The 13207-nt window shown below is 42.6% G+C and overlaps 1 non-coding gene across 1 annotated transcript; it reads left to right on the forward strand.

The window, feature by feature from the left end:
- Positions 1–12922: 12922 nt before the first annotated feature.
- trnal-aag lies at positions 12923–13004 on the forward strand. Its single transcript has one exon. It is a non-coding gene; the product is annotated as a tRNA-Leu (tRNA).
- The last annotated feature ends 203 nt before the right edge of the window (positions 13005–13207 follow it).

Raw genomic sequence — 13207 nt, forward strand, 5'->3', positions numbered from 1 at the left:
CATATATTGTTTTTCTGTGCACAATTTTGTGTAGTTCTTCTACATGAAATCCCTGTAAAATATAATGACATTTGGTGTTGTAACATGACAAAAAGTTAATGGGGTGTGAACACTTTTGTATAATTTTAGGGAATCTTTTCACATTGGGTTTCTTTGTAGACTGTTCCTCAGCACACTTCCATTTTACTGCCACCCTTGGCACTTTCCTGGCTCCATATTGCTGTGTGTGTGTGTGTGTGTGTGTGTGTGTGTGTGTGTGTGTGTGTGTGTGTGTCTGTATCTGAGACACACAGAAGTCCCCAGAAGCATGCATGACTTTGTGCTTGAACTTACAATGACACAGATGAATAGGCTCAGACTGCTTGGTTTATTATTCCTTTTATTTAAAATGACAAAAGCTTAAAATTAGTTTCCTCATGTCTGCAGATATTTCTGTGCATCTGTGTGTGCACCGGTGGGTGCATGCACAGGTAGATGCCTGTGCATGTGTGTGTGTGTGTGTGTGTGTGTGTGTTTGTGTGTTTTTATGGATAACTGTTGTAGGATCTCTCTCACCCGATAACACCAACAACCTACTGTGACCCTCACAAGTGTTACTTGTTGACATGGAGCACACTGTTTCAGACTCATCATCACCATCCAAGCTCATCTCCATCTCCTCCATGATCTCTCTTGTTTTCAACCCCTCCCTCCTCCTCAAAGCTCCTGCTTCCTCCTTCATGTGATTGATTCACCTTCCTGTTTCATCGTTCTTTTTGCTTCTGTAACGTTCTCTCTTCCTTCTCTCTCGTGCCCTAATTCTTCACATCCTCCTACTTTTCCTCTGTGCCTTCTCCTGCGTAACCTCTCCCAGGTTTATGTTCCTCTCCTCCTCCTCCTCCTCCAAATCCTCTCTCTTCAGTGATGACTCCCTTCTTGTGTCTTTTCTGCCCCTCACCATTTTCACTCCTCTACATTCTCCTCTTCCTCTTTCCTTGCAATTTCAGCAGTGTGTGTTTATGTGGTGTGCGTACGTGCAAATTCTTCCCTTCCCCTCCCCCAACGGGTTTTGCTTCGCTCTCTTCCAGCACCTCACCACCCCTTCTCCTCCACCCACCTCTTACCCCACCCTCCTCTTCCCTGCTCCTCTTCCTCCCTCTTGAGTCTCATTTTCACCCTTTGCACCTTCTCTCCTTTCCTCCTTGTCTCCCCTCTCATTAGTCCACTGTATCTCCAGTCCCTAACATATCTTCACTAATGAACAACTGTCCTATATCTTCATCTCCTCACCCTCTTAGCTCCATCTCTTCATTCACCACTCTTCTTCCTCATCTTCCTCCTCTGTTATAGCTCAATGTTCTGCCCATTCTCTCTTTTCCACCACCTCCTTAGCTCTCCACCTGTCTCCTGCCTTCTTCTCGCCTGTCTGTTAGTCTGCTTTTCCTTAGCATTTCCCTCAACATCTTTACACAGCTCTCTTCAGCCCTCCTGCCTTGCACACCACCCCGACTCCATCCATCCATCCATCCATCCATCCATCCATCCATCCATCCATCCATCCATCCATCCATCCCTGCAATGAAATCCACCAGACTCTTTAATCTCAGAGGAATAATCTATAGTGTACCGAATAAACTCTTCCTATTGTCTTAATTAAGTCATGAAATGAAGAAAGCTTTAGAAACATACATTTAGAGAACAGACTGCTTTGTCTCATTGTCATTAGCTGCACAGCTTTAAAATTTCAGAAACTGGAGGAATATTTGCATGTTTTGGCATTTGATGGGTTTCTGTAGAGGCTAGTATAACAAGGGTTGAAATTGATGGTGATGCACCCTTTGCTCCTCCGCTAATAAATTATGGCAGGCTAAATATGAGAATGAATTCTGGTCATCATGCTGACAAGAGGTCTAGCATCCCCCTCATCCCTTCTCGCTCTGTGCCATTTTTTATATGGATAACATTAGTCTTAGTAAGAACTTCAAAGGGGTTTTGTTTCTTTACTGCATTTCAGTTTGTTTATATACCTCTAATTCACATAATCCTGTCATCTCACGGCAATTCTCATGACAAAAAGATCCACTTTATATCTAATGATACAAATTCCATCTTGCTCCAAATTAATCCCAATACAATCCAATAACTGAATCATAGTTCAACTCAACTCAACCAAACATATCAACCAAACAAACATATTTAACATATCAGCTGATGTCAGTTGGTAAAATGTTAGCTCTCTATGGAAGCTCTGCCAATTGCAACAAGTCATTGACTTTGCAGCAATCTCTCATCTGGAGCAAGCATGTGGCAACAGTGGTGAGGAACCTCTCCCTTTTAACAGGAAAAACCTTCAGCAAGTACTTTTTTTATCTAAAAGAAAAGCAAGGTGCACACACAGTTAATGGCAGTTATAGCTTTTATAATTGCAGTGCTAATGAAAGAAAGGCAGCTTGACAGAGTAGCATTGGACCAGAAGTACTATCTATGGATAAGAAAAGCAAAGAGACCAAAGGTAATGTCAGTGATTCCTCAATTTCTCTGTCACAGAAAGAGACACAGTGGGAAACAGAAAAACAACAGGCCTGACCACTTTCTTTAATAAAAAACAAATACAAGAGTACACAAAATTAATGTTAATCACTCAGTAAAATGGTAGGTTGAGCCAAGAGACACACACACAGACATACTGAACTAGGAGTACTTCCAATGAGAAAAAAAATCAAAGAGGATACACAGAATTAATGGTACCAATAGCTCAGTCAATGGCTGGTTCCTTGGAAGAGAAACAATTAAACACAGTGTGGTGCCCCAGCTGTGGGAGGAAACTCAAGCCCCTTTTTCACCGAAAGCCCCAGGATTTAAAGCCCCAGGATTTAAAGCCCCAGGATTTGCTTTACCCAGGCAATAGCAATCTCGTATGTTCTTTTTCCATTGCTCAGAAAGGCCACGGACCATTTATTTAAATCAGCCTAATGTATGGGGAAGTTGTGAAGAAAACTACAATACCCCTTCAGTCCAGCAGATGGCATTACTCCTTTTAAAAAACAATTAGCTATTAAATAATTTTTTTGTTTCAACTGATAAATAATAGACAATGATGAGCAGCTTTAGAGTTATACAGTTGATTAATTCCTTCCGTTAATCCTTTAAGTTGCACTGGATCCGTACATACATTTTTTACCGACAAATATTTATATAAAGTACATGATGCCTAGACAGTGGAGTAAATGATGGCAGGACATGAGGGTGAAGAAGATCACAGATCTCCTGGGAAACTGCATCCAAACCTGGAATTGTGGTATCTCCTCCTGCAGAGCTGTTTACACAAAACCATGAAAAATTAAAAATATTGAAGAGTTCACACTCAACTAAGCTAGGTTTACATAAAATAACAATCTTATTAGGCCCGAGCAACTAAGCACTGCGAAGGCCTATTGTAATTAAAATGTTTATTAGTTTTCTCCAGGCAAATAAATAGCTTTTTGGGGGGCCTAAACATTTTCAAAAACTTACCAAACTTCACTGAAAATTGTCCCCCTAGGGAAATTTAAGGTTGGAATTGAAAATGGGCGTGACCAAACCTCTTAGCCACGCCCCCTAAAGTGAGATAGGCCAACTGGTAAGTCCTAGAGAGTTGAACTGTGGTAGGTAGATCTCTCCGAATCATGACAAAAAGTCTCTTGGGAGCGCCCTAAAACCAACAGAAAGTTGGTCATTTTGGGTCAAAGGGTCAATTTTGCCCGTTTTTCACTTTTCATACATGTAGAACTTTAACAAACTCCTTCTAGGGATTTTGAGCTACCAGTTTCATATTTGGTCAATATGTAGTTAAGGCATTGGGGATTAAAAGTTATCAAAATTGTGACTTTTTGAGCATGCTGAAGGGGCGTGGCCAGGCCTCAAAGTTAGCCTTCTCATCACAAATTTCGAACACATAACTTTCACATAAATAGGCTGAATTACACCAAATCTGATATCAGAATCAGAATCAGAATCAGAAAAGCTTTGTTGCCAAGTACGTTTTTGGACATACAAGGAATTTGTTTTGGCGTAGTCAGTGCAATACAGTACAAATTAAACAGTATAAACATATCTACAATATAATATAAATATATGTGCACAGTTTTAAGTGAGTGAGAGTAAGTATAGAGCAGTATAAGATGCAAGAGCAATACAACAGTGCAGGTGATCATTGTGCAAGTATGGCAGTGCAAGTAAAGCAGGAGTCCAAGCTGAGCGTTAATGTAACGCATAGAGTAACAGTTTACAAGTGTCCTGTCAGCAAAAAAAAGGGGGGGGGGGGTTTCCGGGCTTTGTTAACCAGGCTGGTGGCAGATGGGAAAAAAACTGTTCTTGTGGCGTGAGGTTTTGGTCCGGATGGACCGCAGCCTCCTGCCAGATGGGAGAGTTTCAAAGAGTCTGTGACCGGGGTGGGAGGGATCAGCCAGAATCTTCCCTGCCCGCTTCAGGGTCCTGGAGGTGTACAGTTCCTGGAGCGACAGTAGACTGCAGCCAATCACCTTCTCAGCAGACCGAATGACACGCTGCAGCCTGCCCTTATCCTTGGCTGTAGCAGCGGCGTACCAGATGGTGATGGAGGAGGTGAGGATGGACTCAATGATGGCTGTGTAGAAGTGCACCATCATAGTCTTTGGCAGGTTGAATTTCTTCAGCTGCCGCAGGAAGGACATCCTCTGCTGGGCTTTCTTGATGAGGGAGCTGATGTTTGGCTCCCACTTGAGATCCTGGGAGATGATGGTTCCCAGGAAGCGGAAAGATTCCACAGTGTCAATTGTGGAGTCACAGAGGGTGATGGGGGCAGGTGGGGCTGGGTTCTGCCTGAAGTCCACAACCATCTCCACTGTCTTTAGAGCGTTGAGCTCAAGGTTGTTCTGGCTGCACCAGTCCAACAGATGGTCCACCTCCCATCTGTACGCGGACTCGTCACCATCAGAGATGAGTCCGATCAGGGTGGTGTCGTCTGCAAACTTCAGAAGCTTGACAGACTGGTGACTGGAGGTGCAGCTGTTGGTGTACAGGGAGAAGAGCAGAGGAGAGATAACACAGCCTTGGGGGGAACCGGTGCTGATGGTCAGGGAGTCAGAGACGTGCTTCCCCAGCCTCACGCGCTGCTTCCTGTCAGACAGGAAGTCAGTTATCCACCTACAGGTGGAGTCGGGCACACTCAGCTGGGAGAGTTTCTCCTGGAGCAGAGCTGGGACGATGGTGTTGAAGGCAGAGCTGAAATCCACAAACAGGATCCTGGCATAGGTTCCTGTGGAGTCCAGGTGCCGGAGGATGAAGTGAAGGGCTAGGTTGACTGCATCATCTACAGACCTGTTGGCTCTGTAGGCAAACTGCAGGGGTCCAGGAGGGGGTCGGTGATGTATTTTAGGTGTGAGAGCACAAGGCGCTCAAAGGACTTCATCACCACAGAGGTCAGGGCGACGGGTCTGAAGTCATTAAGCCCTGTGGTCCTTGGCTTCTTGGGAACAGGGACGATGGTGGAGGACTTGAAGCAGGCTGGCACATGACATGTCTCCAGTGAGGTGTTAAAAATGTCTGTGAAGACTGGAGACAGCTGATCAGCGCAGTGCTTCAGGCTGGCTGCTGAGACAGAATCCGGTCCAGCAGCTTTCCAGGGGTTCTGTCTCCTGAAGAGTTTGTTTACGTCCCTCTCCTGGATGGAAAGGGCCGTCCTCGGCGTGGGTAGGGGGCTGGTGGGGGGGAACTTCAGGGTGGGGGTTGGAGGTGCCAAGGCCCCTCTTGAGGTTGGAGAGATGGGGGTGGTGGATTGTGGCTGCAGCTGTTGGGGGGTGTCGTGGGGGATGGTTGCAGGACTGTCCCTTTGTCTTTCAAAGCGGCCGTAGAACTCGTTCAGGTTGTTGGCGAGGCATCGGTCGTTGATGGAGTGGGGAGCTTTCGGCTTGTAGTTGGTGATTTGCTTGAGCCCTTTCCAGACAGACGCAGAGCCGTTGGCTGAGAACTGGTTTTGGAGCTTCTCCGAGTACAGTCGTTTGGCCTCTTTCACTGCCTTGCCAAACTTGTACTTTGCCTCTCTGTATATGTCTTTGTCCCCACTCCTGAAGGCCTTTTCCTTATCCAGTCTTAACCTTCTGAGTTTAGCTGTGAACCAGGGTTTGTCGTTGTTGTAACTCAACCTGGTGCATGATGGTACACAGCTGTCCTCACAGAAGCTGAAGATATGATTGATACCTGTCAGGTGACCAACAATCGTTTGTGGTCAAATGATGACATCATCAAAGCCATGTCCCCTGAGAACAGGAAGTAACTTTTTTCGCTTGGAAAGGTCCCTCTGTGGCCAACTTGACTCAATCAACTTGAAAGTGTGTCAGATATCAGAAAACAAGTTGGTCTGACTTCGTTTGGAGCACTGATAGTTTTTGCAAGAGGGTGTGACCATGACGCAGTGGCGAAGTGAGACGTTACGCCATGGCCATACGTTTGGCTCTAATTTCCACATATATCATCTGATCTACACCAAATTCAAGATGATTGATCCTAGTCCCCTAACGAGATTTGATGACGCAATTGGTGGGCGTGGCCTACTTGTTCCACAGCTCCCCCTAGAAAATAAAACAAATCCGCCCCAAGCCATGCTTTAACCGAGGAATCTGAAATTTGGTACATATATGTAACTTCTCGGGATCTACAAAAACGTCTCTTGGAGCATTGGTCCAAACCCCACAGGAAGTTGGCCATTTTGAATTGAAGTTGCCATTTTGACCCCGGTTTTGCCATTTCTACCGCGCATATCCGAGCGAACTCCTCCTACAGCTTTTGACTTAGAGATTTGAAAATCACTCAGTGTACTCTCAAGGCAATGGGGATCAAAAGTTATCAAAAGCCTTTTGCTGCATTGAAGTATGTGGGTGTGGTAAAGCCTCAAAATATGACTTCTCGCCATGAAAGACGAAATTGATATACAGGGGTTGGACAATGAAACAGAAACACCTGTCATTTTAGTGTGGGAGATTTCATGGCTAAATTGGACCAGCCTGGTAGCCAGTCTTCATTGATTGCACATTGCACCAGTAAGAGCAAAGTGTGAAGGTTCAATGAGCAGGGTAAGAGGACTGTGGATTGTGGACAATGTGAAACATGTATTGTTCTCTGATGATTCCGCCTTTACTATTTTCCCCACATCCAGGAGAGTTACGGTGTGGAGAAGCCCCAAAGAAGCGTACCACCCAGACTGTTGCGTGCCCAGAGTGATGGTTTGGGCTGCCATATCATGGCATTCCCTTGGCCCAATACTTATGCTAGATGGGCGCATCACTGCCAAGGACTACTGAACCATTCTTGAGGACCATGCGCATCCAATGGTTCAAACATTGTATCCTGAAGGTGGTGCCGTGTATCAGGATGACAATACATCAATACACACAGCAAGACTGGTGAAAGATTGGTTTGATGAACCTGAAAGTGAAGTTGAACATCTCCCATGGCCTGCACAGTCACCTGATCTAAATATAATTGAGCCACTAGTATCACGTAGTGACCTGGCCACTATCCTGCAAGAAGAATGGCTTAAAATCCCTCTGACCACTGTGCAGGACTTGTATATGTCATTCCCAAGACGAATTGACGCTGTATTGGCCGCACAAGGAGGCCCTACACCATACTAATAAATTATTGTGGTCTAAAACCAGGTGTTTCAGTTTCATTGTCCAACCCCTGTAGCTCCTACAAGGAAGGTCACAGAGACCTGAAACCTTCTAAGATTGATCTGCCTCTGGCTCCAAACAATATTCACTGATCAGATGCTGACATCATCAAACCCCTGCTCCCTAAGAACAGGAACTGTCATGTTTTCCTTTTAAAGGTCCATATTTGATGTCCTTCACCTAATTAATATTAAACTGTCCCAAGAGACAGATAACAAGATGGTCTAACATAGAATCCAGTACTGACTTGTTTGGCTGGAGGGTGTGGACGTGCCAGCGTTGCGAAGTCTAATGTTACGCCATAGCCATACCTTTGGCTCTAAATTACACATGCATGGTTTGCTTCGAACTGAAAATGGTTGATCTTTGTCAGCCCCCAAACAGCTCTATTGGATTACATTGGAATTTGGTTCAACGGCGCCCCCTAGGACACTTCAAGTGCTCTACCTCCCTCATACATCTTTGGATCCACCTCAAATTTAGTATGCATAATTGTGGATCAATGCTGAACATGTTCGCGCAGTCAATTGATGACATCACTTTAGCACCGCCCAATAACAAACAAGTGAGTGCAGCTTCCATTAGGAAGGTCGGATTTCCCCCAAATTTTAAATGCTTCTCGCCAGAGTGGTACTCGGCTTGACCAAACATTGTATGAAACCTTGCTCACGCTCCCACGGTCGCTTCACAGGCCGAGCTGCTCTGAGCTGAGCTGCGATGGCCTTCAATGCTGCTTGCAGCTTTAATTAAATGTGTATTTTTTATTTATATGGAAAGTTCAAAGTGCCCTGATCATCAGCACTGCATAAAACATTTGTCTTACAGAACTGTGGCAAAACAGTTAAATTAATGCCAACAATAACTTGAAATGTCACAAGTTTATGGCAAATAATATTCAGTTTAATGTTCTCATACTTGCGGTTATTCACCACATTCATACTAAATGCTTTATATTCACTTTCAGATGCCACAAACAGATAACAGGTAGCGGAAAATCCCAGAGTGCCGGGGCCGAGATCAGGCAGTGGTTAGTGGGGAAGTCCCAGTCCAGCTGCCCAGTTAGCTTAGCTAATAGCACACAGACCAGCTTGTAAACGGAGCTCTGCAAACTCCAGAAAAACATTTAAATGTAGGCTCATACTTGATGAACTGACTGCACAGATGAAGTTTTGAGATCTACTTTCTCACCTAAAAACATCTTAAATTACTTTTTGTGACAAAGTAATGGTATAAAAACAATTAATTTGTATAGTAACTTCCGCCATTACTGAAGCTGCTGGTGCCATGCCTCACGGCACCCCGCCCCTTTAACAGATCTAGGGGAAACCTGAAAAAACTATCTCTAGAGTAGGGTAGGATCATTTACCAATGAAAGTAAAGCCCCGGGAAAGTTAAATTTGTATCGAAACGCAACCTGGGCTTTCCAAAGCCTGGGGCTTTGCTTTCTACAGGCAATGGAAAATGGGCTATAGTTATTGTTGTGAGACTGCTGTCTGTTGCTATCAATACGGATGAAAACAAGCAGGAAACTGGAAAGCTACAACTCGGAGATGACATAAACTCTGACTTTCCAGTTCTGACTTCCAAGGTTAATGGAACGCAGCATAATCCCTGTCCCTGCTGAATGAAAGCATCCTTGCAGCATGATGCTGCCACCACCATGTTTCACAGCAGGTATGTTGTCATTAGAGAGATGTGAAGTGTTAGTTTTCCTCCAACATTGCATTTTATCATATGGGCCTAAAAGTTAAAGTTTGGTCTCATCTAGCTTGTGACAAATTGCAAACAGGATGTTTTGTGGATTCATCTGAAGAATGGCTTTATTTCATAAAGGTCAGATTGGCACAGTTAGTGTATGATTAATAGTTGTCCTGTCCATGGGAAATTTACAATGACACTAAATCAAACACACAGTTGGTATCACATTACAGGATTCTGAGAGCCTTACAAGTCACACTTTTTAGATTTTTAATTGTAAAATATGTTTCCTTTCAGTTCACATTTGTACTGCTTTCTATTGGTCTGTCACATAAAATCCCACTAAAACACGTTGAAGTTTGCGATTGCAACATGACAGCATGAAAAAAAAAAGTTCACAGGGCATGAATACTTTTGAAAGACACAAATGTAAAAATTATTATTCATATATCTGCGCTGTAGGCATGTAGATGTACCTTACTATGTTCTGTAATTCTGTGCAGCTCATAACCATCATCCCCATCTTCATCCTGTCTGCCTTGGACTTCTCCACATTGCCTCTGTTTCCACTCTTCCTCCTCTATCTCTATGTGTGTATGTAGTCACAGGTATAACAGTATACATGTGGGCGGAGTTGGGCAGGGGTCTATCATTACATTTCATTGTTCTCCCCTGAACTGATGTGCTTACTGACAGAGACATGAACATCTGAAAGTATCTGGGCTCTCCTGCTGCCGCGTGCAATGGTAGAAAGGCTTGTTGCAATGAACACTAGGCCTCACTTTGAAATTGGCTTCACTGCACCCCCTACTGACAAAATGTGTTTCTATGAACAGCCAACAGACAGATTCCCTGAGGACAAAAGACTGTAGGCGGGGTTTGGAGACAAGGCCATCTGCATGCTGCAGAAACCAGCTAGTGTTCTGATATTCACAGAAACCCCTACACAAAGTCTTAATTTAGATATTGAAGAGCCAGCTGAGCTTGTATAGGTGCCCATCCAATGCCATATGAGTAAAGGACTTCAAATTTCACTGGCTTTACCCCAACATCTATGAAAATCATAGAAATAAGCAAAAATAAGTAATTCAGGAGTGCTTCCAGTCTTGCAAAATAGACAGAAAATGTTGATATTTTCTAGAAATATGCAGATACAGCAAGGACAAAATACACATTCCATATATAAATCCATCCATTATGTTCTGCTTCTCTAAGATCAGGTTGACGTTATAAGTACTGGACTGAACCCTGAAACCCCTCTCTTCAGAAACAGAGTCCAGCTCCGCTTCTCTAAGATCCTAAGGTGTTCCCAGGTCAGAAGAGCAATATAGTCCACCAAGGAACATCTGGGTCTGCTCAGGAGTTTTCTCTCAGTTGGACTCACCTGGAATACCTTCAAAGGGAAACATCCAGAAGACATCCAGTACTGAAGGATGAACACCTTTAACTAATTCCTGTCAATATTAGGAGCAGTGGAGTTAAGTTGTCCCTTGTCCATCTTCTTCAAAATCTAACAAAAATAGTGTCAAACACCTCCTTTTCCTAAGAGCTTTCCTAACTCAGAGCTGGTTTGCGCACCAAACTGAATCATCATCATTTTAAAGATAAGAATAACATTTTAAAGGTATGTCATCAAAGGTCAGCCAGGTTTTCTCAAATTATCCAAACAAAAATAATGGTAATGGTTTCTGCTCTGTGGGTGCTGCAAAAATTATTACTTGTGCCGCTAAAATTTGAAAAATATCAAAGTATGAAATAAAAACATCGAAAAATCAATAATTGCGACATGCCTTTGGATAATCTTTATACGATAATGTCTTTAAATTATGTTGATTTGAGACTGAGGTAAGACTTGGCAGCTGAATGACCCTTTATCCCCATCTACTGGTCGCTGTGGTAAATTGCAGCTTAAGTTGTTTTAAAGCTGGCTGCTAAATAACTTTACTGAGCAGGAAAGACAACATCCACACCAGTCTTCATACTGGAAAAGATGGCAACATAGGAAATGGTCTACAACATCAACATCTGGAGAAATTCCGCTGGAAAATTATCCTGCTGACGCAGGAATGTCAACATTTAAAACGATCATTGTCTTTGTGTTTTGCTAATTTGTGATAGTCTGATGATTCCTACATTGGCTGTTTTCTACTCTGTAATATGAATAAATTATAGGATAAACATTTCTGGTATAAAGTCATGTGCAAATTCAACAATATATGTATCGGAAAGAAAAAGAATACAAGCATGCATTACTGTAACACCCTTTTTAAGTTTCAGATAAATAGTATGGAGATCAAAAATCTCAAAAATCTAAAATATTCATGATGTCGTCAACAAGTTGCATTAATAATGGTGCTTTTAACAGGCTCTGAAAAATGGGACATTCATTTACAGGTTTTTAGGCCCAATCTTGATGATCTCAAAGACTTTGGAGAAAATAACCAATGGATTCGTGAGACAAACAAAGAATTTAATGGAAGGTGTGCATCCAAAATCTAACACAGCATTTCAGATAAATGACATCGCACTGACATTGAAATATGGTGGTGGTAGTGTGATGGTCTGGGGTTGCCTTTGCTTTTTAAGGGCCTGGACAACAATTGAGTTATACAGTTCAGCTCTTCATTAATAAGTATAAAGAGTTCCATCATTCTAATTGATGAAAGCATGAATTTTGGTCTTTAGCAGAAATTCCCGAAGGAGAATGTCAGACCATTAATTTGTCACATTAAGCTCAAACACACTTAGATAATACAGCAGGACAATGATCTAAGCAAAGCAGTAGCTTATTACCCTCTGGATAGGTAAATAAACATGAACGTTTTGGAGTGGCCTTGTCAAAGTTTGGGCTTAAATCAACTTGAGATGCTGTGGCATGACCATAAACAGGTCATTCTTTACTCGAAAATCCTCAGATGTGACTGAATTAAAACCACTCCACAAAAAACAGTGGGTCAAAACTCCTCCACAGTGATGTAAAAGACTCATTGCTAGCTCTCACAAATGCTTGATGGTAGCGGCTGCTGGCATAACCAGGTATTAGGTTAAGGGGGCAATTACTTTTTTACATGAAGCCAGATTATTTGAGATAGATCTCTCCCTTAAAAAATGAGTTTATTATCTGAAAACTGCTTTTTGTATTTACTCGGGATATCCTTAAAACTAGAAGGTCAAAACAAGAAAAACAGAAAGTGACTATCTTAAATCCTGATTTTTTAAAATTAAATAAATAAAATATTGTTTACCTTAGCTGCTGGTTAAAATGGGAAAGACAAGAGAACATGTAATTCATGTACGGCAGATGATTATGATTTTCATATGTCAGGAAATGTATACAAGAAAAATGGCTAGATGCTTAAACCTCTCCACATCTACAACCTGAGTAGCAAATAAGAAATTTAAGACTCACATCTATTTTGCCACCTCGCACGTCTCCAATGGTGCAGGAGATAAGAACCTTTGTGGGCCCTTCAATATTAGAACTTTAGTAAACAATACATAACATAACACGGAATAATCCATCTGAATAAAACCACGTGAGACGTATTCATGAGTGTGGTAGCGTGGCCGAGCGGTCTAAGGCGCTGGATTAAGGCTCCAGTCTCTTCGGGGGCGTGGGTTCGAATCCCACCGCTGCCAGACATCTTTTCTTTCAAAATTTGCAAAACTCTTCGTCGTAATTGATGACAATAAATAACAGTGTAGCTGCTTGAAAGTGGATTAAATGAACAGTTTTTTTGGTCGTATCTACACTTAATAATGCATGTTCAAGGTCAAATACTTCACAGTTGCTCTACGTTGCAGAAGAAGTTGTTACTGGTTTTATTTTACTAATTTATCAT

The sequence above is a fragment of the Girardinichthys multiradiatus genome, chromosome 14 (assembly GCF_021462225.1).
Source record: "Girardinichthys multiradiatus isolate DD_20200921_A chromosome 14, DD_fGirMul_XY1, whole genome shotgun sequence".
Lineage (NCBI taxonomy): Eukaryota > Metazoa > Chordata > Actinopteri > Cyprinodontiformes > Goodeidae > Girardinichthys > Girardinichthys multiradiatus.